This window comes from Podarcis gaigeae (genome assembly GCF_964106915.1).
Source record: "Podarcis gaigeae genome assembly, chromosome: 8".
NCBI classification, from domain to species: Eukaryota; Metazoa; Chordata; class Lepidosauria; order Squamata; family Lacertidae; genus Podarcis; species Podarcis gaigeae.
Genome location: NC_139684.1, coordinates 79,843,940 through 79,871,099, shown reverse-complemented (window position 1 = coordinate 79,871,099; position 27,160 = coordinate 79,843,940). Strand labels below are relative to the sequence as shown.

General features: G+C 47.5%; 1 protein-coding gene across 1 annotated transcript in view; it reads right to left on the bottom strand.

The window, feature by feature from the left end:
* Window positions 1-24,894, bottom strand: part of GRIK5 (glutamate ionotropic receptor kainate type subunit 5) — a 95,850-nt gene extending 70,956 nt beyond the window's left edge. The window contains exon 1 of the mRNA XM_083753693.1: window positions 23,670-24,894. The gene's annotated coding sequence lies outside the window, so the exon portion shown is untranslated. The remainder of the gene's footprint in view (window positions 1-23,669) is intronic.
* Between the last annotated feature and the right edge of the window lie 2,266 nt (window positions 24,895-27,160).

Below are 27,160 nucleotides of genomic sequence, written 5' to 3'. Positions count from 1 at the left end.
GTTCTAGAATTGTTCACATCATTGGGAGTATAAATGATGTCAGTTATAATAATTGTGTTGTTTCATATATTGTTATTGTTTGTTTGTTAATTTATTGTTTGTCTATTTGATTTTATGTTTGTTGGTTGGTTTCTTTGCTTTCATTGCATAAATGTATCTATTTTAAAACAATAAAGATATACAATTGAAAAAAGAGGGGGGAAAGAAATATGAATTTGGCAGAAAATTTCTAAATTACTTCCAAACCAAATTGAAAAGAAACCAAGATCTTCTCATACCAACCGCTCAATATTCTCAATAGAGAGGTTACATTAAGTAATATGTCTGAATGTTGAATGTGTATGTCTAAGGGATAAAACAAACACAATTAGCTGTACTGCTGGATGGTTATTGTATATTAGTATTTGTTTAAAAACCAAAAAAGTGTGCTTTTTAAATAAAAACAAACAAAATAGTAGAAAAATTGGTTCTGTACAGAACCAGAAGAGGAAGCTTTGCTTTGCCCATAGTGAAATGAGCAACATGTTTGCAGACTTCTATACAACTCTATGTTCACCCAAAGAACAAATGGTGGCATTATAAAGATATTTTACTACAAACAACAGGTATTCCACCATTGGCTGAAAAGCATAAAGTATATCTAAACCAAAATATCTCAAGCATAGAAGTGATTGAAGCCAACAAGAAATTAAAGAATCATAAATCCCCAGGCACTTATGGCATTAGAGCTAACATTTATAAAAGAAATGGGGAGGGGGGAAACCAGCCCCTCCTCATCTTGCCAACTTATTTACTGACCTCATGTAGCAAGGTTCTATACCTCCTTCATGGTTCTATTCTAAGATTGTGTTACTCCCCAAACCAAGGAAGAATGCCAAATTGCAGAATCGTATCAGTCCATCCAGTAGCAGCCAATGAGGCGGCCAATTCAATACACCCATCGTCACACTCTCACTGGGACAATCTCCTCGATCCTCGCTGCCTGCCCTCTTTGTAAGCTCCAGTTGTCCACACTAGAATCAGTTGATTCAATTACAAAACATATTCTACCGGACCAAGTAGACTTTATGCGAGGGTGGCAAATACCTCACCGTATTCGCAGGCTCCTTAAATGCACTTTAGCAAGCAATCACAAAACCCCCGGCTATTCTTTCTTAGGCTTTGACAAGACCAGCTGCGATTTCCTGAAGACACTAACGACCAAAATAAACATGGGCGATTCCTTCATAAGGGCTGCAATGCTCATTCTGTGGCTAGGGTCAGAGTAAATTCTTTTGTTCTTAATCAAGTTTCATCACTGGACCACTGAAGTGTGGGTGCTTGCTGACCTCAGCACCTTAGCATTCGCCGTGGAATCCCAAAAGCACTTGGGATCCACGCCACTGCGAATTTAGGACTATTTGAGGATCAGCATGTTACTCTATCATGTCTCAGAGAGACTGGGAGCATGGGCTGCCTTTGCACTCTGGGTAAATTTCAAGGGATTGGCTGATGGTGCATCCTTCTGGGACCCCAGGATCTACCTGATAATTGGACAGCCCCAAATCCTTCCTTCCTTGTCTGGGGGAAATAGGCCAGAGTCTCACAAAGGGGTGACAGCAGTAGCTGGTTCCCTACAGCGGTGCTGGACAGCTGGACACGAGGAAGAGGGGCGAAAGGTTTTCCTGAGTCCCCCTTCTCTACGAAAACGTCTTAATATTTGGCAAAACATGCTTCTTCCCTTTATACATGGGAAGTGCGGAAATTAGGATTGGAACAAGATCCAGTATGTGGAGGTCTGGAAATCCCTCACCTACAATTTATTTTGAAGCATTTCAACTTAAGCACCTCATAATCCACAACCGAAAGGATAAGCTGGGATGGTGCTGCTACTTCCCTCCCATTCCTCCTGAAAGACACACGTCTCTAACCCTTAACTCAAGATCGGGGAGGTCCTGGTTTAAGAAACCATCACCACCTCCATCTCCACTGCTACTGCTTGCTAATAAAAAAAAAGGTAAAGGACCCCTGGATGGTTTAAGTCCAGTCAAAAGTGACTATGGGGTGTGGCACTCATCTCGCTTCAGGCCGAGGTGGCCGGCGTTTGTCCACAGAGAGTTTTCTGGGTCATGTGCCCAGCATGACTAAGCCACTTCTGGTGCAAAGAGACACCGTGACAAGTGCCAGAGCACATGGAAACGCATTTAGCTTCCCACAAGAGCAGTACCTATTTATCTACTTGCACTGGTGTGCTTTCGAACTGCTAGGTTGGCAGAAGCTGGAACAGAGCAATGGAAGCTCAGCCCATCACGCAGATTTGAACTGCCAACCTTCTGATCAGCAAGCCCAAGAGGCTCAGTGGTTATCATCCCCATTTAAAATACAAGGATTAGGAAGCAAGCTCCCACTTTCGGGCAATTAAATAAGTGAACAGGCACCAAGTGTGACTTTAGATTACTTGCACTGTGCTGCACGAGTGACCCAAAATTTTACTGCTTTTGAGACACACACTAAATGCTGTCAATGATACCCTCCGCAAAAAACAATGGTTTCTAAAACATGCAAGTTTGCACTTGTATAACGTTTGGGTTTGTTAACAAGGCACCAAAATAATGTGGAACCGTGAATTAATTTTTGTCACCAATGGTGAGAAATGGGCTACCACGGGAATGAAAAGGCCACAATGCTAGAATCACAAATAGCACAAAATCTGAATGTTGGAGACTGGGTAGAGAAATTGGCACCTACCTTCACATGAGGTAGCATTGCCCAATAGTACAGGTATCCTAGATATATGTATTTGATGAAATAATGTGGTAATTGGCCAGTCCTTCACTATGCCACCAGCACTGGAATTATTGAATTTATTGGAGAACATAAGCCATAATATTTTGTTTAAAGACCTAATATTACTTCTCTTAGCAGCTTGTTGATTGCAAATAGCACATAAGTGGCAGGTCCTAGGAAAGACTTTCAATGAATTATTGGTGCAGCAGGGTTAGGGCATACAAAAAATGATTTATTTTCTATAACTTGGTACCCTTTAGCTAGTTATATCAGCACACGTAGATTGGAAAGACTCACCAAACAATTTACTGTTTATACAGTGAGTTATACCTGTACTGGACCCATACCATCCTTTGTAGAACCCCCCATTTGTACTTGTGTGCATGATTGTATTATTCTGCTTTTTTCATTATTATTATTTTCAAAGAAACCTTAGCACCATGCTGGTTGGGAAAAGCGTATCTGTCAGAGCTGCCCCAAGGTCCCAGCTCACAGAGGACCAACGCCAGGTCGTTGTTATATACAAAAGTCTTTATTGAAGTTCAGTTTCTATTTCAAAGCCGAGGCGTGCAGCTCTACGTCTTAAACCCTAGACCGCCGAAGCTCCGTCTGAATCTCCTCTGCTCTGACACCAGTTTAAGACTCTAGCCCTGCTCCACCTCTTCCTCTGCTCTCTCCTCCTCTGGGTCCTCCTGTCCGCTGGGGCACTCCCCTTTCTGGACTCTTCTGACGCTGAGTCCCCTGACTCCTCCCCCTGCCTCCGGCGGGCTTTAGGACCTGGTTCCCAATCCGGGTTCCCTGCTGTCCCGCGCGCCTGTACATTTGAACTTGGCGCTCGCATCCCGCCAGTGACCTTCCTCCTGACCGTTACACTGCTCCTGTCACTGCTTCCCTCTTCCGGGAGGCTAGCTGGACCTGACTTCCACTCCGTTCCCTGACTCTCCGATGGAGGCGTGGTCAGCCCTGACTCATCTTCTCTCCCTGCTGGGGGAGACGCTGGCCCCGATACCTGGGACTCTTCCCCCCACTACGCTCTGGTGGGGAAGCTGGTCCTGATCTCCAACTGCTGCTCTGGGAGTCCCCGCTGGCCCCTTGCTTCTGGAGCGTCCCACTTGGGACCCCCCTTGCCCTGGCCATCGGCGCCCCCTTCTGTGAATCTTCTGATTCGCTGGAGAGGCTCATGGAATCTCTCGGGCCACTGTCATCTTCTCCTACGCTGCCCTCAGATTCTTCCCCTTCGCTCTCCATTTCCTCTCTTCCCTGTGCCTCTGCTCCTGAGCCCCTGACAGTATCTTATTAATATTTCTGTTTATTATTATCATTAAATTTATTACCCGTCCACCGCCAGCAGGTTCCGGGGCAGGTTACAGTAATTTAAAATTCAGAATTAAATCAGATGACAGTCACGGGAGCAGGGTGAAGACACACACCTCAGGCATCAAAAACCCTGGGTCGAAAGCGGTGCGTCTTCCACATTACCCGAAAACTGTAGGAAACCAAATGCACCTCTGAGTTCCACAACTTAGGAGCTGCCACAAAGAATGCCTTTTCATCCACCGCCTACAAAATTCTGAGGAAGGTAGAACAACCAAGAGGATGCTGATTTTGGCACTGGGCACGGTCTGGAGAAAAGGAAGCTGTCCTTTTCTGGCTCCTGTTAAAAAGGTACAGGAGCAGAAAGCCTAGTACAAACGATGGCGTCCCAACGAATCTGGAGTACAGGCATCCAAATTTGCAATCTGGGGACTGCTTCTCTCTTTAGAGCTGCCAACACAAATGGTGAGGCTTGGGCCCGAGGCGTCCTCAGCCGCCGCCGCCGCCACTGAGCAGCAACAAGGGGGAGAGCTGGAGAAGCACGTCCTTGCCTGAGGGAGATGTGAAGCAGCAGTCAAGGAAGGAGGCAGTTCTGTCAGTGCTGTCGTATGGACGCATAGCTGCCCACTGCTCAGCTTTGCCCTATGCTGCCCGGTGGTATCCGTGACCCCTGCGTTTGTCAGTGAAGGGCACAGCTCACCAACCGAACCAGCAGCTACCCATCTCCACGGCGCAGACAGAACCTGGCCTGTTCGTGTCCACCTTGTGCCGAGGAGAAATTAAGTTCAGTTCTGTTACGTACTGAGTTGAATAGGATCAAAAATGCAGCAGTCTGATTGGTCCTAGAACAATTGGATTCAGAATGCAGCAGTCTGATTGGTCCGCAGGAGCCACCCAATCCAGGTGAAAGTGAATCCACAACCTGATTGGCCTACAGGAGAATCCCAGAATTAGCCAATCACGTGCAGCCCATTGTGTAAATAATGTATATAAAGCAGATATTGTGGGGGAACTTCCATTCCTCCTCACCACTATGAGCTGAATAAAGAGCATGAGATCCACTCTCGACTCCAAGTATATTTCAAGTTCACATTGAAAAGGCGAGGCTTCCTCATTCACCCTTTCCAAAATGGCTTCCCCCCAAAGAATTCTGGGATCTGTGGTTTGCCGAGAGCTGCCAGGAGATCCCGGTTCTGCTCCTAGAGTCACAAATTCCAGACTTCCCTGTGAAGAGCGATTGACTGCTAAACCACTCTGGGAACTGTAGCTCCTAACAACTCTCAGCACCCTTAACAAACTACAGCTCCCAGAATTCTTTGGGGGAAGCCATGCCTGTTTAAAGTGCTCTAATGTATGATGTGAATGTAGCCTTAGTTAGACGGTGCCGCTACAGGCGGGTTGGTTGGCTGATAAACGGATAACCCCAGCGGACCCAGTAAAAAGATTAATATGGGATGGCGGTGGAGGCAGAATCAGGTCTGCTGTTGTTGTATTAATCATATCACTGCCTTTGTGTTCCTTCGCAGCAGGGTTGGCCTGGTGGGAAAGGCTGGATTGTTTGTTTTCTTGACCTAGGCAGCTTTCATTGTGATGTAAATTGATACACCAGCCTTAAAGGGCTTTAAATTACCACATTTCATCCCTTTTTATAAAAAAACAAAACAAACAAGCTACAGTTTAAAGTGCTGTTAGAAAATCTAGCAAGAAGGCTCCCCGGGAGACATCCAAGCCGAGGCTGTGAAAACGGACGAGGAGTATAGGTTTGCTGGGTTCATTGCAGGACACCAGGGCAGTACTGAAGGAATAGCAGGTGGGCATGCAAGGTTGCCAACTTTACTTCTGGCAGGGCTCCTGCGACTTTGGCAGCTGTGGGACGAACAAAACATTCAACAAGCGAAGCTTCGACTGGCAGGGAAAGGCCGTGGCGAGAAAAGCCTTCACTCTTAACTCTTTGCTGATTATACAGGTGTTGAAATGCACAAGAGCTCTGCCAGAATGTCGCCCACAGGAAGAAAATAGTCCAGACTCAGGGCCAGACCCAGGACATTTTGTCACCTGACACAAAGAGCAAGATGACTTCCTTCCCCATTCTACGTACAGAAGTCAAATCTTATTCAGGACTGGTGATGGGATAGCATCCTTTGCCACACCTGAGGCGGCCGGCTAGTTTCATGCCTCAGGGCATAGGCAAACTCAGCCCTCCAGATGTTTTTGGACTACAGCTCCCATCATCCCTGACCACTGGTCCTGTTAGCTAGGGATGATGGGAGTTGTAGTCCCAAAACATCTGGAGGGCCAAGTTTGCCTATCCCTGCTTTAAGATATACCTTTATTACTGTTTATTTACTCAATATATATCCCGCCTTTCTTCCTGAAAGAACTCAGGGCAGCCAAAACATCAATGATAATTTTAAAACTATATAAAAATAAAAATAAAAACCGGCTAAAAACATTCTAAAGACAGCTAAAAACATTATATCAGTCAGTGTTCTCTAGTTGCCAGGAACAGGGTCTTTTGGCCACCGAATACCTAGGTAAACAATGTTTTTAGGTTTCTACTGAAAGTCAATAGAGAGGCGACAGAAGCACATCGCCAGGCAGGTCATTCCATGAATGGGGAAGTGCCATTGAAAAAGCCCTGTCACATACCCTCCAACTGTTCTCTGATGAAAATACGACTGCCCTAGCACAACCCTTCTGCCCAGCCTGTTGTCTTCTGGAAAAGGTGGGAGACAAAGGGGGATGAGCTGGGTTTATGCCCCCTGAGCATCCATCCCCCCCCCCCCAAAAAAAACCCTCAAAAAAGATTACGCTGTTCCTCCCGCTGGCTCTCCCCCGAGGCAACCAGCACAACTTTCGACATCTCGTTGATTAAAGTTTTACACAGCACTTTTAACGCGCAAATCGCTTTCCGCAATATTTAATTTGTCCTCCCACAACCCCGTGAATTTTCTATATTTGTTCCCACTTAAGCAGGTAACTGAGGTTGAAGAACTCCATGCCTAAATATAGGGATTTAGTCATGTAGGGACTGAGCGTTCGATTGCTCAGGTTCAGGGTGTAAATTCAGAAAGCCCCAAGTGGTCCAATTTATCCCAGGACAAGCGGCAGGTAAGGGAAATTGCAATACTCCATTCCCCCCCTTTAAAAAATAAAAACAAAAGTATCTACATATATGCAAAACGAGCACGTTAGGCAGTAAGGTTAGATTTAGCTTCTCCGTGACCTGCTAGGGAGGATTTTTCCTGCCCATGAGGGATTTTTTTAAAAAATGGACCCCCACCTCAAACATAACACCACACTTGCAGCCCAAAATAGTACAGTCCAAATGAAGCTTTACCTCTTGATTATATTAAATGGCCCTCAGGAGGGCAGAGCAGATATACACACACATACACAGAGAGATAAATATGTGGTACATAAAGATTTTGTTACCCACAAGGAGGTTTTTGCAGGAGACAAGATAACAGACCTTCAGCTTACGAACGAGATAAAGGAGGGGAGATAGAGCAATAAATAAAGCGAAGAGCTGCTGTTTAATGTGAGTAGGTGGGAATGAATTAGGGTTCTCTGACATTTTTTTCTATTTATAATACACGGCTTAAATTCTCCTTCTATTGTTCAGCCACATTCCTCTCTGCCCCCTCCCACATCAACTCTTTGTCTTTCTATCTATTTTTACCTTGGATGCCCAGGTCTTCCCAAGGAAGGTCACAAAAAAAGGGGGAAACCATACAAGATGTCCCTGCATAATTAACAAACAGGAAAATAAAGTAACAACAAAGAGACGACAAAAAAACCAAAACCAAACCCACAGCTGACAGAGAACTTCTAAAGCTGCTTAAAAAGGTTAACAAACAAACAAACCGAAACCCTGGAAGAATTAGAAAGCTCTCTGCCTGGCAACAAAATAATTTCGGCATAAACAACAGGCTAGCAAAACTCCAGGAGCATAGTGTTCCAAAGAAGGTGTAAAAATAGGATTTTACTCCACAGATTCTTTGGATAAAGGCCGTATATCAACAATTTATAATATTTTGGTCCAGAACCTTTCCACATTCAGCTTCATCTGAATGTCCATGATTTCTAGAGCTATAAGAGAAGAAGAATTCCCTCCCTCTATTTTTCAACTCCTCTGTTTCACAAATAATTTTTATAAACTTTCTGTCATGTTTCTATTATTGCACCCAGGTCGTAAAACCCAAACCTAATGGAAACTTCGTTTCTCGACAATTATTGGACCAGGTGCTCATGGAAAAATTAACCCACAAACCACAACAACAAAGAAATACTGTAATTCCGACAAGTTTTATGCTGTTTGGCTCAGTTTCATTAGATATGCCGTGACAAAACATGCCAGCATCTCACAGCTATCTATGGAAAGTCACTTAAATGTGATGGACATTTTGATTGGAGTTGCTTTCAATACAGACATGATATATTGCACTCATCTGTGGGGGTTGGAGTTGTTTATGTTGCTTATACTTGAAATTTAATAATAAAAAAGCTCTCTTTTTAAAAAAAACCATCCTGAAGAGGCGCCCCAACCAAAAAGACATTATCCTCAATTTGAGAGAGCCTTCGGAGACTTAGGATGCACACACGACCACTGGGCTGAACTTCACTGCATGTAATGCTTTGAAGGAAAATGTAATGAAAATGATATATAGATGGTACATGACCCCAGTTAAACTTGCCAAAATATACCATTCGTCTGATAATAAATGCTGGAAATGTAAAGAAAATGAAGGAACATTCTTTCACCTCTGGTGGACTTGCCCTAAAGTGAAGGCCTTCTGGGAAATGATATATAATGAGTTGAAAAAGGTATTTAAGTATACCTTCACTAAGAAACCAGAGGCCTTCCTCCTGGGTATTGTCGGCCAGAAGGTGTTAAAGAAGGACCGAACATTCTTTATGTACGCAACAACAGCAGCAAGGATACTCATTGCTAAGAATTGGAAGACTCAAGATCTACCCACACTGGAAGAATGGCAGATGCAGCTGATAGACTATATGCAACTGGCAGAGATGACCGGCAGAATCCGAGACCTGGGAGAAGAAAGGATTGAAGAAGATTGGAAGAAATTTAAAACTTATTTACAAAAATATTGTAATTTGATTGAATGTTAAGAAGGATGCTTGATCATAAATAATTGGCCACCACTAAACTAGATTGGAATTAGATGATAAGTGAGATTAAGGAAAAGACAAACCCTTTGGGAGAACTATTAGATTATATTTAAACGAGTGGATATAAGATTGTAAACAAGATGATAATTTGCTTGAAAAAACTTTTTAACAATGTAAGTGGGAGCAGGAGACGTGAGGAAGTCCAAACAAGTTATGAAATTTTGTGTATGATATAAGTAATGTTGTTTGTTATTTATGCTTTTTTCTTATAAAAATCTTAATAAATATTTATATATATATTAAAAAAAGGATGCACACACGATGCCTCTAAAGTACATTCAAAGCACATTATTTCCCTCACAAATTTCTGAACATTATGGTTTGCTAAGGGTTGCTGGGAATTCTAACTCTGTGAGGGGGGAAACTACATTGCCCAGAATTCTTTGAGGGAATGAATGTCCTTTGAATGTGCTTTAAATGAATAGTGCGTACACGGCCTGGAGTATGCCTCTCTCCTTTGGTAGAATACTGGTTTTTCAGAATATCCACTTTCATGGAAGTTTTCCCACACTGATCTGTCTGCTGAAGAAACTTTGCACTATTGAGGATTCTGCGACCCATTCTGAGGCCCAAGACATTCTGCTGCCTGAGACAAAATATAAAATGGTGCACCCCCTTGTTCCCCCATACAACTCTTAAAAGTGCAGGAACCCCATCCTTTTCTTTTCTTTTTTTTACATCTGATTACTCTAACAACCACCCAGCGAAGTAGGTCAGACTTCGCTGTGGCTCTGCACAGTTGCCCAAGGAGCTTCATGGCAAAGATTTGAACTCAGGTCCCAATCTGACAGAAATCAGCTGCATGTGGAAGGTGACCCTATGAGAAAGGGAAATGGTGCTGAGAAACCGGGGAAGAGGGGAGACAAACCTGTAGGGAACAAAACAAAACAAAAAAAGGTTTTCTGGGATCTGTTTTTTTTTAAAAAAAAGAATAATTGCTTTAAAAATAATTTTAAGTTATTCTAAGTGTATCCACACCCACACAAACACACATTTATATCCCACCTTTTCTACAAAGAGATCACAGTGACTTGCACACTTCTCCCCCAGTCCATTTTTGTGCTCACAACAACCCTGTGAGGTAGGTCAGGCTGGGAGACGGTGACTGGCCCAAAGTCACTCAGTGGGATTCTGGGCTGGGTGGGGATTTGAACCCTGGTCTCCCAGGTCCTAGTTCAGTAGTCCTGCACTTGAACCTCTACTCCACACTGATATACATATATTTCATATTCACACATACATATACACACACACACATATTTAAATGGTTAATCTAACCAATTAATCATTCTGCTTCCCCAGGTTGAACTGGCTTCACACAGAGCTTGCATGCAGGTAGGGCTGCCAAAAGTCCAGGTTTTCCCGGACACATCCAGGAATCGGGTTGCAAAATGGCACCCAGGAGGATTTCTGCTGAATTGGCAAAAATGTCCAGGAAAACCCAGACGTATGGCAAGTAGGGTGATTTTTCTTTATGGCAACCCTTCATGCAGAGGGAGATTAGTTAATGGGGGACAGTAAAACTTGTCTGCCATTACTGATCTTGTCCCCGAGGACCCCCCAGTATGAACCCAGGGATTTCCCCGAACGCCATTTGAGAAAACCACTGGGGTGGAGTGTCTTATTACCTCAGCTGTGCCCACGAAACAAGACAAGGCATAAATCTGGGAGTCTGCTCTTTATGGGTGCCCACAGAGCACATAATTCAGACACAAGCTAGAGGGCATCTTATTTGTGGCTATAGCTGTGCTGTTGTGACCAGCTTGGGGCTTCAGCACTCGGTCATCGTGTTTGTGAGATAATCCTCATGTGTGCCCAGAACCGTTTTTCAGAGACATAGAGGCAGCATGATAGAAGAATTGCTGCCTGCGGATGCACAAATTCATTTTCCTCCCGGTCCCACTGCGATCCCCGGTCAAAGGAGCTTCGAATATCTCTTCCCTTACTTTCTATAATTCATTCTGCTTCTAGACACAGCACAGCAAGAGACGGAAGATCTGCTCAAGTCCTTCTCTGTTGCAAACCCTACCAAATTCCTTTTTGGCTTTACAAATGCCACACAATATATCACTCACAAGCTTTTGAACCAACTTTCATAACCGTAAGGCAGGTGTGGGGAACCTGTGGGGAACATCCTGAAGTTGCTGGACTACAATTCCCATCAGCTCCAGCAAGCATGGTCAAGGATGATGGGAGTTGTAGTCCAACAGCGTCCAAAGGGCTTAGGTTCTCCATCTGTGGGCTAGAGACTAGCACTGGGCGATATAGTGATATATCATCCAAAACCGGTTTTAAGTCCATACCATGATATTGGTTTCATAATTTTTGACCTGGCAATAGATTGTGAATCATGGTGTGTGTGTGTGTGTGTGTGTGTGTGCGCGCGCTATGCAAAAATCACAATGCGAGAAAAACCGTGAAGCTTGCCAATGCCTCTATGTAGCTCTATCCTTATTTCAGATATTGTGATATATCGGTATACAATGGAACCTCGGTTGTCGAACGCTTCGGAAGTCGAAAGTTTCGGCTTTCGAACACCGATAACCCAGAATTGGATGCTTCCATTTTCAAATGTGCCTAGGAAGTTGAACGGCTTCCGAGGTGCATTTCTCCATTTTCTCAATTGCAATTGGCGACTGTCAATTGCGCCTCGGTTGTCAAACATTTTGGAAGTCAAACGGTCCTCTGGAATGGATTATGTTCGACAACCTAGGTTCCACTGTATCATCATGTTTAGCCGGTGATATATCACGATGCTGAAAACCGCATATTGCTCAGCCCTACTAGAGACCTAATCTTTTTAAAAGAAAAAAATCCAAAGTAAAAATATCTAAAAACTTATTTATAAAACTGCAACTTTTATACAGTCCTAGCCACCCTGACTGGTGTGTTTACACTGGAGGAGCAGGCTATGAATACTCCAGTTAATCAATAGGTAAAGGTAAAGGGACCCCTGACTGTTAGGTCCAGTCACGGACTCTGGGGTTGCAGCGTTCATCTCGCTTTACTGGCCGAGGGAGCCGGCGTTTGTCCGCAGACAGCTTCTGGGTCATGTGGCCAGCATGACTAAGCCACTTCTGGCGAACCAGAGCAGCGCATGGAAACGCCGTTTACCTTCCTGCTGGAGTGGTACCTATTTATCTACTTGCACTTTGACGTGCTTTCGAACTGCTAGGTTGGCAGGAGCAGGGACCGAGCAACGGGAGCTCACCCCGTTGCGGGGATTCGAACCGCTGACCTTCCGACTGGCAAGCCCTAGGCTCAGTGGTTTAGACCACAGCGCCACCTGCGTCCCAGTTAATTAATACATTACTTAAATAAAAAGAAATGGTTGCTACTTATCACTCCAGGGAAGGGGGCAGCTCAGTGACACAGCATCAGCATGCAGGAGGTCAAGGTTCATTCCAGGTAGGGATGAGAGACCCCCCCAAAGAAATGGAATCCTAAAGAGCCACAGCCAGCCAAGCATAGACAATGTGTTGGATCCGTGGTCCGTTGCAGGTCCCTATGCTCTCCTGCAATAAGTGAGCTCAGTCTGTTGCTCTTCACACCAAGGCATGGACATAGCCAAGATCTGAAGGAGCGTCTCCACCCCCATGGTTCTGCCCAGACGCTGAGGTCCAGCGCCGAGGGCCTTCTGGCGGTTCCCTCACTGCGAGAAGCCAAGTTACAGGGAACCAGGCAGAGGGCCTTCTCGGTAGTGGCACCCGCCCTGTGGAACGCCCTCCCACCAGATGTCACAAAGAACAACCACCACCAGACTTTTAGAAGACATCTGAAGGTAGCCCTGTTTAGGGAAACTTCCAATGTTTTGTAGTTTAACATTTTGTTGGAAGCCGCCCAACAATATATATATATATTATTATTATTATTTATGTTGGGGGGGAGGACACCCGCCTGTCATCACACTCTCTCTGGCTCTGCCTATCACTCAGTCGGATTGCCAGTTGCATCGCTAGAATGCAGCGCAACACCACCCAAGAGACCTCCACAAGCATTTAAATTTCAAATATTCTGATCATTTCTACTTTTAGTGAAGTATTTGTATTTATTTACTTTGTTTACGGGGGGGCAGCTGCCCAACTATGCCCATGCACCAAGGAGAAGGTTCAAGTACCTTTACCTATATCTCACTTGGGGGGGGGGAGGAAGAAAGTGATACATAAAAAGCATGGGTGGGGTTATACTGATATGGGGAACTGGACTGAGCCCCTGGAACATTGCCGATTCCTTATGCTACTCAGCCGAGGGACCATTTCACCCCATGAGCGCATGGCAGCTGCAGAGAGAGAGGGTGTGTGTGCAAAACTTAACCACATCAGTTCAGCCCCTGGCAAGCCACAGCTGCAGGTCATGTGCTAGATTCCTTTTTTTTCAACAATCTAGAAGGCTTTTCTCAAAGCCCTGCCCAGCCCATACTGAGCTGGTGGTGAGAAAAAGAGACCCTAAACCTGGCTCGTTTCCTCAGTCAAATGTTCGGAGGTAGGTTGTATTACAGCGGTTCTTAGCAGGAAGTCCCCGATTAGCTGTGGGCAAAGCCCTGGTAAGAGTTTAATGGGATCAAAGGCCTCCTGCGCTCCCAGCTGCAATCCTAGCAAGGAGAAGGCTGCGGAGATAATCAGCTTACAGAGATGCTGGTAGTGGCTCTGTCCCCCTGCGCGGATTCATTCCCTAGACCTGGGGCCTTTGCCCTTCCCAGACCCAACAAGCATCTTTAACCTTCACCCTGCAACGTAGGGGCTTTACTTATGTACAGGCTCAACAGACGGATCATCGAACTCAGCATGTGTGTATCTACATATACTTGTTTATAAAGATTTCCCAGTCCTAGGAGTTCAGTTATCAAGGGACAGCCGAGACCACTTTGCCCATGCTGCTCTCCTCAGCTCCTGCACTTACAGAAGGGCTGAAGTCTTGCAAGTGATCAAAGCAGACTAATATCCCAACTCCTGTAAAACATGCTTTCCCTGAAGACATCCCCTCACCCTTTACCACTTCAGTTTGGAAGCGGGGGGTTCGCAAGCTACAGAATCTGCCTTATATTAAGTCAGATAAAGTGTTGGCAGCCATCTGTCTTGAGAGACAATGGAGGAGGAGGAGGAGGAGGAGGAGGAGAAGGAGAAGGAGAAGGAGAAGGAGAAGGAGAAGGAGAAGGAGAAGGAGGAGAAGAAGAAGAAGAAGAAGAAGAAGAAGAAGAAGAAGAAGAAGAAGAAGAAGAGGAGGAGGAGGAGGAGGAGGAGTAGTTTGGATTTGATATCCCACTTTATCACTACCCTAAGGAGTCTCAAAGCGGCTAACAATCTCCTTTTCCCTTTCTCCCCCACAACAAACACTCTGTGAGGTGAGTAAGGCTGAGAGACTTCAGAGGAGTGTGACTAGCCCAAGGTCACCCAGCAGCTGCATGTGGAGGAGCAGGGAAGCGAACCCGGTTCACCAGATTACGAGTCCACTGTTCTTAACCACTACACCACACTGGCCTCCGGGGGTGAAGCTGAACCTCTGCGTTAGCAATGCCAAAGTGACCTCCTCTGGGTGCAAGCTTGGGCGGTGTGCATGGAGGTCCTGGGCTGCCCAGAAGACAAGACCCCCCTCTCAGACTCACTGATGTGGAGCTGCGGAAGGAGGCGTACAAGGTGCCATCCAACCATCTTAGGGACTAAGGGTTTATTCCTTAGGGATTTATTCTCCTGAAGATATCCTGCAAGGCAGCAGAGATTTAGGACCAGTTTTCCTTCTCCTGGCATGAACCTGGGCCTGGAAGAACAGAGCAAAAGACAAGTGTGAGTAAGCCCTTGGTCCTCACTTCCATTCCAGCCGAGACACAGGTGTGCCTCCTCAATGGCAATGAAACTCCTGTTGTAAACAACAGCAGTTTCCAGGGAGCCTGAAAGCCAAATCCTTGAGGTCAGCTCTGCATATATGACGTGGGCCCAGGCTACCTGAAAGATCCTATCTCCTTATATGAACCTGCCCTGGTGCTAAGATGCCCAGCTGAGCACCTCCACTCGGTCCCATCAACATCAGAAGCCTGGTTGGTGATGATGTGAGAAGGAGCCTTTTCGGTGGCTGTTCCCATATTGCAGCATTCGCTCCCAAGAGTGGTTAGACTGGCTCCTATCCTTCCTGTTCTGACAGACCTTTGGAAACTAAGGATCAGGGCTGCTCTAGAGGCAAACTGGATTTCAATTACTGGTTCTAAATGTGTTCTGATGTGTTTTAAGTTTTGTTTCTAACCAGTTTGCATTTTTATAATTTATATATACATTTTTAAGTGTTGTAAGCCACCTGGAATCCCAGCTTGGAAGAAAGGCAAAACATAAATATATTACACAAATGAATGAATGAAACACTCTAGCCTAGTAGCCACATGCATGCAAGCTCACAGAGGAAGGACAGAGCATTCCAGTTGACTGATATGTTGGGCACAGAGGACAAAGTGGCAAAAGCAGGGAAAATTTGAAAGTTCAGATGTGCTTCGACTGTGGCCAGTTTGCAGGGAGAGGCCATTCTGCACATGCTCTGAAGCTCTCTCTTTAAACAAATATTCCAGTCCAAGCAGAGATGCCTGGTATTAAAAAACTAGCCCTGTTGCAAGTCAGGTTGGCACCCTGAAAATGCCAGTACTGGAGAAATGCAATCTAATTTCCTCTGCCACAGATACAGTATTTGAAAAGGAAACCCAGAGCTCTCTATGACAACTCCCTTCTCCGGGAGCTTTGCAGCATCAAGGCGGCAGCACCCATCAATTCCACTACATCCAGCCGCTGCCCCCGAGGGGGAAAAAAATGTTAGAAACCAAGAAATCACACGCAAGTCTTCAAGCAAGCATCAACGCATGATCTGCTCCAGTCTGCATGCCCAGCTCAATATGCCATCTGAGCACAATCCTGTTCTACAGTCTGCATCTTGGCAAATCAGGCAGGAGGAACTATCCCAAAATGACCAGCCGGCCCTCTCGTTTTCCATGCTATACTGCAAGCCACCACTGCAGGAAGTAAACATGTCCCTTAAACCCTCCACTATTTCCAATCCACAGTCTCATAGCTAATGGGGGCACATGAAGTTTGACAGGGATTTCACCTCCCTAGTGATAAAGAACTTTCTTTCTTTCTTTCCCTTCCTCCCTCCCTCCCTTCCTTTATATTTTATTAAGTTTTAACGTTTTTAGCATATACAGCCAAAACACAATTTCATCTTTTCTCTTATTTTTGTCGACTTCCCACCCCTTTTCGCATGGCGTTGTTGTTCCTCCCCTTCTTCTGCACCCCGTCTATCAAATCATAACCACGATATTATAGAAAGAAAATACTTTCTGTGCCCTTCCGTTCTGCATTTTCTGTGCTAGAGTTCAGCAGCATACAGTTCATTATATTACTTGCTTATTTACCTATTGCATTTCTATCTCACCTTTTTCTTCAAGGAAGCTCAAAGTGGCATACATGGTTCTCCCCTTCAGTTAATTAATTAATTGATTGCTTAGTCAGTCAATGGATGGATGGATGGATTGGCCTTTTGCTGATCAAACTACCCGGAAGGTCAGTTCAATTGTATGTTAAATATCTAATGGAGGGTAAAATCCCAACAGTATCACTGGCAAAGGAGTTGCTTACTATCTGTAGCAGTGAGAAGAAGTAAGCAAATCCATGCCTGAACCTGGAAGAACAATCTTCAGGGCCTCACTCAACATTATCGAAGCTTTATACCAGGCATAGGCAAACTCCGGTCCTCCAGATGTTTGGGACTACAATTCCCAGCATCCCTAGCTAACCGGACCAGTGGTCAGGGATGATGGGAATTGTAGTCCCAAACATCTGGAGGGCCAGAGTTTGCCTATGCCTGCTTTATACAGTACAACTGTTCTCAACCTGTGCTGCTGTGAGATTTCCCTGCACAGCATGCTTTTTAAAGTGCTTGGTGTACTGCCTGCAATAAATTGATGGATTGTTCTGTTCAGCATCAGAGGTCTTCTACCAGTGGGTCAGGACCCACAGGGAGGAAGTGAGGCCATACCAGATGGGTCACGACAGTGCTGACGCTGCCATATTGGACTCCAAGCTAAGGCTGACCAAACCAAAGGAGCATTTCATGCAGTTTCTGGGCTACAGCATCTCCTTTGGACAAGACACTCATTTTCGTGATGGGTCAAGAGATAGTCAAGAGCCATTTTTTCCAATAAAAACAGGATTTCTGGCCAACCACGTGCCCCACCTTCCTAGAGCTACATTGTTAGTGAAGGAGCTTTTCAGTGGAACAAGGGACACTCTCTTTGCTTTCCAGTCTGTCTCAACGGCTTTCTAGGCTTCTCCCAGAATAGAAGTACTTTGGGGATTGGAATGCCAGTGTCTCGTTCTGCGGGTAGCTTGGTTGCCCAGCAGTTGACATCATGGCAGCAACAAGGGGACCCAGGAAGTGACGGCAGAAGTCTGGCTACAGGATATGAGAGTTTACAGACCCTCCAAGTGCCCCTATTTTCCAGGGAGAGACCCGGAAGCCATCCAGTTTCCCGATTTGATCCCGGAACGTCCTGCTTTTCTTTAGGACATCCCTATTTTCATCGGTATAGTGAAAGCTATGGTTTTCCCAGTAGTGATGTATGGAAGTGAGAGCTGGACCATAAAGAATTATGGTGCTGGGGGAGACTCTCAAGAGTCCCATGGACTGCAAGAAGATCAAACCTATCCATTCTTAAGGAAATCAGCCCTGAGTGCACACTGGAAGGACAGATCCTGAAGCTGAGACTCCAATACTTTGGCCACCTCATGAGAAGAGAAGACTCCCTGGAAAAGACCCTGATGTTGGGAAAGATGGAGGGCACAAGGAGAAGGGGACGACAGAGGACGAGATGGTTGGATAGTGTTCTCGAAGCTACCAGCATGAGTTTGACCAAACTGCGGGAGGCAGTGGAAGACAGGAGTGCCTGGTGTGCTCTGCTCCATGGGGTCATGAAGAGTTGGACACGACTAAACGACTAAACAACAACAACAAATTTTCATCGAAGAAATGTTGGCAGGTATGGAGTTATGTAACCTCCGAGCCAAGGAGATACAACCTGTAGAAGACATCTGAAGGCGGCCCAACAACAACAACAGAATAGGATGTCCCTATTTGCATCGGAGAAATGTTGGAGGGTAGAAAAAGCAGGGATAAAAACATCAGCCTCACTCCACTTCCTGCAGTAGGGTTGGAATCAGGGGGAAGTTAATTTCTTGCTGGTTTTCATTTAGTAGTAATGCTAAGATACCACTGTGTCCATTGCTCTGTGAATTGCCATTTCAAAATTCAATAATATGCCTCATTAGCATATTATAATAAGTATAAATCAAAAGAGAATGTGGGAAAGCGGGTCCCACATTGCAGGTTAGGAATCAGAGGTAGGCCTCAGTTCTGGAGAAGCTGAAGATCACCGCTCTAGATTTTCCACTTGTTAAGTCTGAATTTTTTATCAGTACATAGAAATGTTACATTTCTGAACTCCTACTCAGCCTTCCCCAACTTCTGGGAGTTTTCGGCTACAACTCTCAGCTACGCCGGCAAGGAACGATGGGAGTTCTGGCCCAAAAGCTTTGGAAGACACCAGGTTGGGGAAAACTTATCTTACGTCTTTTGAACTGTTAAGGCTTATTATGAACAATCTGATGTTTTGCTTTAGGGTTTTTTTTGGGGGGGGGGGTGTGATAGGGATTTTCCCACCATTTAGGGAAGCAATTGCTCCCTGCAGCCTGTGAAGTGGTACAGTCCTCTCCCATTCAAGGACTCTACCACCTCATTCCCAACACATTTTACTGTACCTGTAGAAGAAAAGGAGTTGGGCTTATTCTCAGTAGGACAAAACCAGAGTACAAGTGCATGCCTCGAACTCTTTCAAGTTAAGGGGAACATTCCTCTCTAGAACCATCAACGTACTTGAGGACAGCAGGCAGATCAGTCTGTGCCCCAAGCAACTTACAGTCTAAACGTTGACTGTGGGAGACAAAACAAAAGGAGAGGGACAAGAATAACAAGGGATAAATAGGGCCCCATGCAGATGTCAGTGCTAAGACTTTGGTATTTTTGCGATGGGGGCTGAGGGGTATACTTCTTTGATAAAAACCTATGGTCTGGGAATAGGGATTCAGAAGGAGGTGGTTGGGAAAGAAATGGACACAGCGTAACGTTCCAGGGAGATGTTCTGGATCGTTTTCACAGCACAGCGCACATGTTGATCTATTGTGGTGGGTCCTAAAATCGCCACCAGTGTCCAAAGTCACAAGCATCCCTGTGCCCACCAGCTGTGCCTGCTGAACACGACCCATCAAGCTGAATTGCAGCCCCCACCCCTGATTTATTGCAGCTGCAAAATGCTCAACAACACTGCCCCATCTTTGCCATCTCAGGCAGAAAGCAAAGCAGAGATGTTTCTCCGCTGCTGGTGAACTGTAGAGTCACAAATCCAGCAGGCCAGGCCTAGATCCACAGAGAAGATTGGGGAATGCTGTGGCCTCGCAGATGGCATTGGCCACGACGGCGGGGGATGATGGGAGTTGTAGTCCAGCAGCATCTCTGGAGGGCCAGACTTTCCACACTCCAGTCCTACACTGGGGGAAAGACTTATCTCCATTAAGGATTCCAACTCTTGAACCATGGTCACACCAAACATTTTAACCACTGTGATACCACTTTAAACAGTTGTGGCTCCCCCTCCCAATGAATTCTGGGAGCTGTAGTTTGTTAAGGGTGCTGAGAGTTGTCAGGAGACCGCACTACCCAGCTAACAGAGCTACAATCCCCAGAGTTCCCTGGGAAGAGAGAATGATCATTATTCCACTCTGGGACCTGCAGTTCCCAGAATTCTTTGGGGGAAGCCATGACAGTTTATAGTGCTTCAAACGGAGCATGTGAATGCAGTCATGGAGACACGCCAGGCCATGAAACATGCACATTTCCTAAGCAGGTGCCACAACAGACTGCAAACAAGCAGCCAAGTTGTTGCTGAGGACCCAGAGCTCAACGCTGGCACCCTCCAGCATTTTCCTTGCTACTTCCCATCCCTTCTTCCCCAGGAAAAACTCCCCCTGAATAAAACAGCTCCTTTTCTTCCCAGCAAACAGAGCAAGGAAAGCTTGGATAAGGAAATGAGACCTTTTTGAGCTCCCTGGCACCCAGAAACGCCACTGTCCTTTCCCTTTCGCTTCCTGAGCCACACAGAGAGACGTTAAACACAGAGAGAGACACAAACCCGTGCACCTCCCTGGCCCCCCCACCCCATTTCCTCCCCCCCCCCACCACACTCCACCAAAGCCCCAGGAAGGCTGTGACACCCAGGCCTCGGCAAATCTGCTGTGGCTGTCACAGCAATTGGGTCCCTGTCTCGGATCCGTTTCCGTCTCTTGCCACGGAGCTTGGTGAAGCTGCCAGGGGGGTGGGGAGATGCTAACCGGGGCTGGCAGGGGCAGAGCTCTACCCCTCTCCTCACCAACCGCCACCCGCGGCCTCAACAGCTGCTCAGCAAGGCTGCTGCGCACCCAAGACAGAAAGGGGCAGGGAGGAAAGGGGGTGGAAATAGGGCACAGGGGTTCCAAAATTCCCAGCTGGTCAGGAGAGGAGAAGGAGGCAGGCACTGGAGAGAAGGAAAAGAGGGAAGTTAGCGGGCACAGGGCACCGTGTGGAAGCCGGATGAGATCCGAATAAGAAAGCCTCCTCGGTTGACTTTTAGGGCCCACCATGGTGAGCGCCAACTAAGCCGTTAACAATGTGCTGCTCTTCCCGCCAACCTCCACCAAATAAATTTGCTCCCTGAGTTGGGCCACTTCACCCTGCTAAGCAATGGCCGAGCCGGCTCTTAATGGGAAGCAAAGGGTGTTGGGTATGAGATTCAAAGGAAGGAAGGGAGTCAGGCAAGAGAGAGAGGTCAGATCATCACACACAGAGAGGGAGGCAAGGATTACATCCAAGGAGCAAACAAGGAGGATGGAAGTATGATGGGGGGAAGAGCAAAGGGCACCACAGGAGGAGGAGATAGTAGCTTGCCTAGGGGCAGATTGGGGATGGGAGAATGGAGGCAGGCTGGGATGACAACAAAGAACCAACCAAGAAGGAGCAAGGGGTGCATCCTGGAGAAAGGAAACACGGCCATGGCTGGAGGAGGAATCAGGGAGCTTATGCAGGAGGTTGCAATAGTGAGATACAAGGCAGGTGTGCAAGGTAACTGATGGCAGGAGAGAGGTCACTGGGGGTGCTTCCTAATGGTTCGGTTTGGGGAGAGGTGTAGGTGGGAGATTGGGAAGAAAGGGGGCCCCTATTAGGATGGACAGAGGAGGAGAAGGTTCCCAACTGTACCTACAGCAGTTGTGCAAGAGAGAGAATTTCAGCAAGCAGGGCAGAAAAGTTGCTGAATTTCCCTCTTCCAAACAGTCGTTAATGATGCCCCATCCTTGGTCATTGCTGCTTCCAGACATGTAGGTGGGTTTGTAAGGAACAATGAAAGAAGATCCCCGCAGGATCAGGCATTCTGTCCTCACAGTGGCCAACTAGGTGTCCCAATGGGAAGCCTGCATTAAGAGACCCAATGTGGGATCAATGTGGGATGGGAGCTTGAGGGTGGGACCATAACTCAGTGCTCTACAGGAACAAGGTCCAGGGGTTCGATCCCTCGTATCTCCAGTTAGAAAGGGATCAGGAAAGACCTCTGCCTGAGATGCGAGAGTGTGACTGCCAGTCAGAGCAGGCAGCACTGGGTTAGGTGGACATATAGTTTGCCTGATGGCAGGCCGCTTCCAAAGTCTCAAAAGCCTGCCTCTGTTTTACATGGGGAGGATTTGGAGTGGAAGGTGGGCTTGTGGGAGGGGGAGCTGGAGATACCAGGGAGAATATCCGGTGATATGGAACGGGGGGGGGGGGGTTGAACCCGAGAGTTGCCCAAGCAGGTGTCCTGGGCAGAAGGATTGGGACTGTGGCAAAGAGGCTTGAGAGGATGCAAAAGAAGACGTCAGAAGATGGAGAGACCTCAGGAGACCTCCTTCGGGAAGGAAGGAAACAAGGAGTGAACTGCATTGTGGGGTAAAGGAGCTGGAAACAGAGCAGGGAATGTCTGTGGGCCTAAAGTCTAACTTGAGAACAATGGACCGAGAAATTATAGCAACAGAGGCCTACCTTCGAGGGCTGTTGTAAGGATTACCAGAGCAATGCATGGTGGGTGAAGCTGGGAAGCTTCTGATGGCTCTGTTCTGACACACAGACAGAGATTTGCAGAAGAGCCAGGAAAGGGGACAGAACGAGAGAAGTGTTTCTTAAAAATTACACAGGGAGTGAAGGAGACTTGCACAGGCAGGCAGACTTTGTGTAGCCCGTGGCAACTAAGAATGGCCTAGAGGCAACGGGGCCTTTGTATCCTGAAACAGAGTTGGCCCTTTCTCTCTCTTTCTTTCTTTCTTTCTTTCTTTCTTTCTTTCTTTCTTTCCACCCCTTAGACCATCATTATGCTACAAAAGACTGGTGCAGCAGAGAGTTGTGAGCAAGTGCACTAGTGAACACACACACACACACACAAAATGTGGGCTAGAAACTTGTGCGGGCTTAAACCCATCTCCGACACATGTATTCCTTAACTATCCCCAGATCTCTGCTCTCCAACCGAGACTCTGTCGGCCTTGCCTACTGCGCTGGAAAAGCCCCTGGATTTATCCGATGCCACCCACCTGCACCATCCCCCCCCCCCTTAACAAGGAGAAGGGAGGGCTGTGGCCTCGGCTGATGGGCCTGGCTAACAGAAACAACCTAGGCCAACTGGGAGACCAAGAGAGCTCTCTGGCCTAGATTGAGGGAGCCAGAAAGCCTAGGAAGGCGAGGGAGAGGCAGTGGGGAGGGGGAAGCCCTGGGGTACTCGGCTGCTGTAAATAAGTCTTTTTCTAAAGCAGCGGTGAGCGTGCGGCTCAAATGTAATAATTCATTCGGGGGGGGGAGAGATGGGATACGAGGCGAGATTAGGAGGGGAAAGACATGATCTATGGCAAGCGATGGATTGTGCAGGAGGGTGGGCAGATGGGAAGATAAACTGCATCTTCGTGTGGCCTCTCCCCACGACCCCCACCCACTCACCCCCAAAACCCATTTCACCCAGTTCGGCCACCTTCTACGTCGTACGTCTCCGTCGAGCCACCCAACTACTCAGCCCAAACACAGCATCTGAAAGGCAACCCACCCACCCTCCAGCCTCAAATCCAAACACCCCCTTCTGATCCCTGCCCCCCAAGACCCACCATTCCCCCCCCCATCACCCTCACATATGCCTGTAGGGCCCTTGGACGGAGGCCACATCCGAGGGAGCGAGGAAAGGGGGACAACAAACACAGAGGCACCCTCTTTCGCCCACCCCACATCCCCCCCAGAAGAAATGTAAGAGCCAAGTGCTCCCCACTTACGGAATCCGTGAACTGCGCCCCCCGGCCTCTGTCTCCTTGCAGCTCCCCCTCTTCGAGAGGGGGGAGGCCCACTTTCCTCTGTGGTCTTCCTTGGGGAGAGGCCGTTCTCCCCCACCCCTTTCTTTAATATATATATATATTTCTCTGGAAAATAAAAGCGTACACTCTCCAGATCTCGGCTCCCTCAGAATCTCCCTTCCACGGAGTATCCTTGGAGAACTCTCGGATCACCTCTCCATCCAGAAAACAGCCCCAGTACCGCAAGGCTCAAGAGAAGAAAATGGTTGGGGGGGGGGAGAGTGAGACAAGAGGGGTCCTTTGCTCCCAGGGGGCCTGGCCCCCCCAGCCCCTTGCAGCCAAACCGTGGTGCACAGCAAGTTCAGGGTCGTATGGGGTTGTTGGAGGAAGGGGGGGGGGGCTAATCAGATGTCTCAGGAGTCAAAGCCTCGCAGGCCCCCTCCTGTCCAGGGGGGGAGAACTGCCCATAAAATAGGAAACTCCCCATGTCCGTCTCTCCAGGATGCAGCACCCCCCTTTTCGGGGGGTGGGGGTAGGACCCCCTTCCCGGACCCCCCTCCTCTGTAATCGAACGCTGCCTTCTTCTGGCTCACCCCCCCGCAATTCCGGATTCTGGGAGCAAACGTCGACCCTCCTTCTGCAAATTGGGTGGGAGAGACGCAGCGCCCCCCCTTTTCTCTCTCTCTCTCTCTCTCTCTCTCTCTCTCTCTCTCTCTCTACGATTCTTCAATCATTCGGCGGCGGCGGAGGAGGCAAGCGAAGTGGAGGGGCGAAGATCCGCGGTCCGCGTCTGGATAGTCCTCCTGGGGGGTGGTGATGGGGAGGAACGAGATCTCTCCGGTTGGCCCCCTCCTCCTCCTCTCCCCCCCCCCGTTACCACCCACCCCCCAAAGCCAGGCGGGGGAGGCCAGAGGCTGCGATCTGTTGGCTGCCAAAGCCGCAGCAGCCAAAACGCTCCTTCCTTCTCCCTTCTTCTTCCGCCCTCCCGTTATCCAGCTACACCCCCGTGGAGAGAGGGGGTGGGCGCTGCGCGGAAGCGGAGGTGGCTAGGCTGGAGGGGGGTGTCCCTTTGGGGGTGTCGAGGCTGGGAGGGGCGTTGGCCGGCGGCAGCACTGCCTTTTTCTCTCCCTCTCATCAGGCTCCCACTGCTGGGAGGGGGTGGTTGACTTGGGGAGGGGAGCGCGGCGTCGGCGTCGGAGGAGGGAGAGGAGAGAGGCGCATTGGCATGCGCTGCATCGCTTCGCCGGCGCGCACAGAATCTTGATGAGGCTCGCTGCAATCCGGACTCACTCCGGCGGCCCGCGAGGAGCGGGATTGCGCGCGCGCACCTGTGAACCTAAGCTGCGATGTGTACCCAGACACCTGCCCCCCCCTCCACACATACCGACGCTCAGCTTTAGGGAGATAAGGATTGCCTCTGAGCATGTGCAAACTGCCTCTGCTTTTACCACCGCCTTGCATCATCACCATCATTTTTTTTTTTTTTTTACTAGGTTGGGGGTTACCGGCACTAAACAATGTTTAGAATCCAAAAAAGGTTGCGAGGTTTCTTAATGGATAGCGTTTTTCATTTTAGTTGGGACCCCTTGCGCCAAAGATTGTGTAAAGTCACGCCCAAGCCACATTCTGGTCCGCCATCTTGGTTCAAAATGGCAGCTGGCATCCAACGATGAGTTCCGCTGCCCCCACCGCAGGAACCCTGGCGCCATGTTTGGCGGCAATATCTCCAGAAGCGGCTGGAACCTACAGTGGTACCTCGGGCTAAGTACTTAATTTGTTCCAGAGGTCCGTTCTTAACCTGAAACTGTTCTTAACCTGAAGCACCACTTTAGCTAATGGGGCCTCCTGCTGCTGCCGCGCCACCGGAGCACAATTTCTATTCTCATCCTGAAGCAAAGTTCTTAACCTGAAGCATTATTTCTGGGTTAGCGGAGTCTGTAACCTGAAGTGTATGTAACCTGAAGCGTATGTAACCTGAGGTACCACTGTATAGGGAACAAATGGACAGACCCTTTTCCAAACTAGATAGTTAGGTTTTTATTTTTCGTTAGATGTCTTGAACAGACCGTTGCCAAGAGAGTCCCACACAAATCACATTTGACTTCAAAAAGAGGAAAGTCAAGAGGATCACATCTCTCCAGAATGCTTGGCATGATTCAAAACCACAACAAGAAGAGAAGCTCTGCTAGAAGGTATCCAAATGGGCCGAGAGGATGCCAGTGTGGTTAACCAGCAGAGTCAAGGAAGCTACTAGAGGCAAGAAAATGATCCAAATGAGGAGCCAGAAAAGAAAACACAAATTGGAAAAAAGAATGCAGGCAGACACTGGTTGGCACATCATGGTCAACCCCAACTATGTCATAGCATGGTGAGGAATCTTCGTCAGCTTGAGGGCCACAATCCCTTATGAGCAACTTTCCAGGGGCCACATGCCAGTGGTGGGCAAGGCCAGAGGCAACTGGGGGTTAGAGCTACGAATGCAAATACTACCTTTGTACAGTAAGCTGCTTTCTTCGCATTCTCGCACCTGTATCCTCCATCCTAGGTCACATCCGCCCCATACATTTAAAGCATGTGGCTTCCCTCCAAGTAGTTTGTTAAGGACGCTGGGAACTGTAGCTCCGTGAGGGATAAACTGCAGCCTGCCATTCCAGATGTGGTCGGCCCACACCGCTTACCATTCCTGCCCACTGGCTGTTCCAGCTGGGATTTGTTGGGAATTGGGATGCCAACAGGACCAAGAGGCTCACAGCTCACAGCTTCCTCGTCCTTGGCAATAAAGCCTTTCTCCCATTGTGTGCTGTCATGAACTTAAGCGTTTCCATTTAGCCATTATGCCTTATGGCCACTAACTGGCAAACGGATCATTCACCATGAATCTGTGCAACTGAAAGGCATTTGCCATTACAGTACCTTGTGGCAGAGCGGTCCATAAATCAACAGGTCTCTCCAGGGTCCAGCTATGATGCTTCTGGCTGCTGAGAGTACAGTAGGTGGGTTATAAGCTCTTTATAGTGTGAGTGAGCATTCCTGTCTTGGAAAATATTCAGCAGGGCCAGTACATTTTTCACGTTCACATTTTACAAATATTTTAAGCAAAAATCCCAACAAAGTTAGTCTACATTTCTTTCAACTTCCCTCCCCCCCCTTTCTCCATTTACTTAGTTTATATCTTTTTTACTACAGCTTTTCCAGTTCAAACCTGTTTATGAATTTTTCCTTATGTTCTAATTTTGTTATTTCTTACTGCATGAGTCTGGGTTTTCCTGGACACATCCAGGGATTGGGTCTGCAAAATGGTGCCTGGGCAGCTGAAGAAACAGGGAAAACCCAAACGTACATAGAGAGATTTGCTTTTTATAATGGTTAAAAAAACCAAGGAAAGCCCAAAAACATATTTTGGGAGGGAGATGTTCCCCAAAAAACTCAACACCTTTGTCTGGATTTTCACTTTTGAGAATATGGCAACCCTA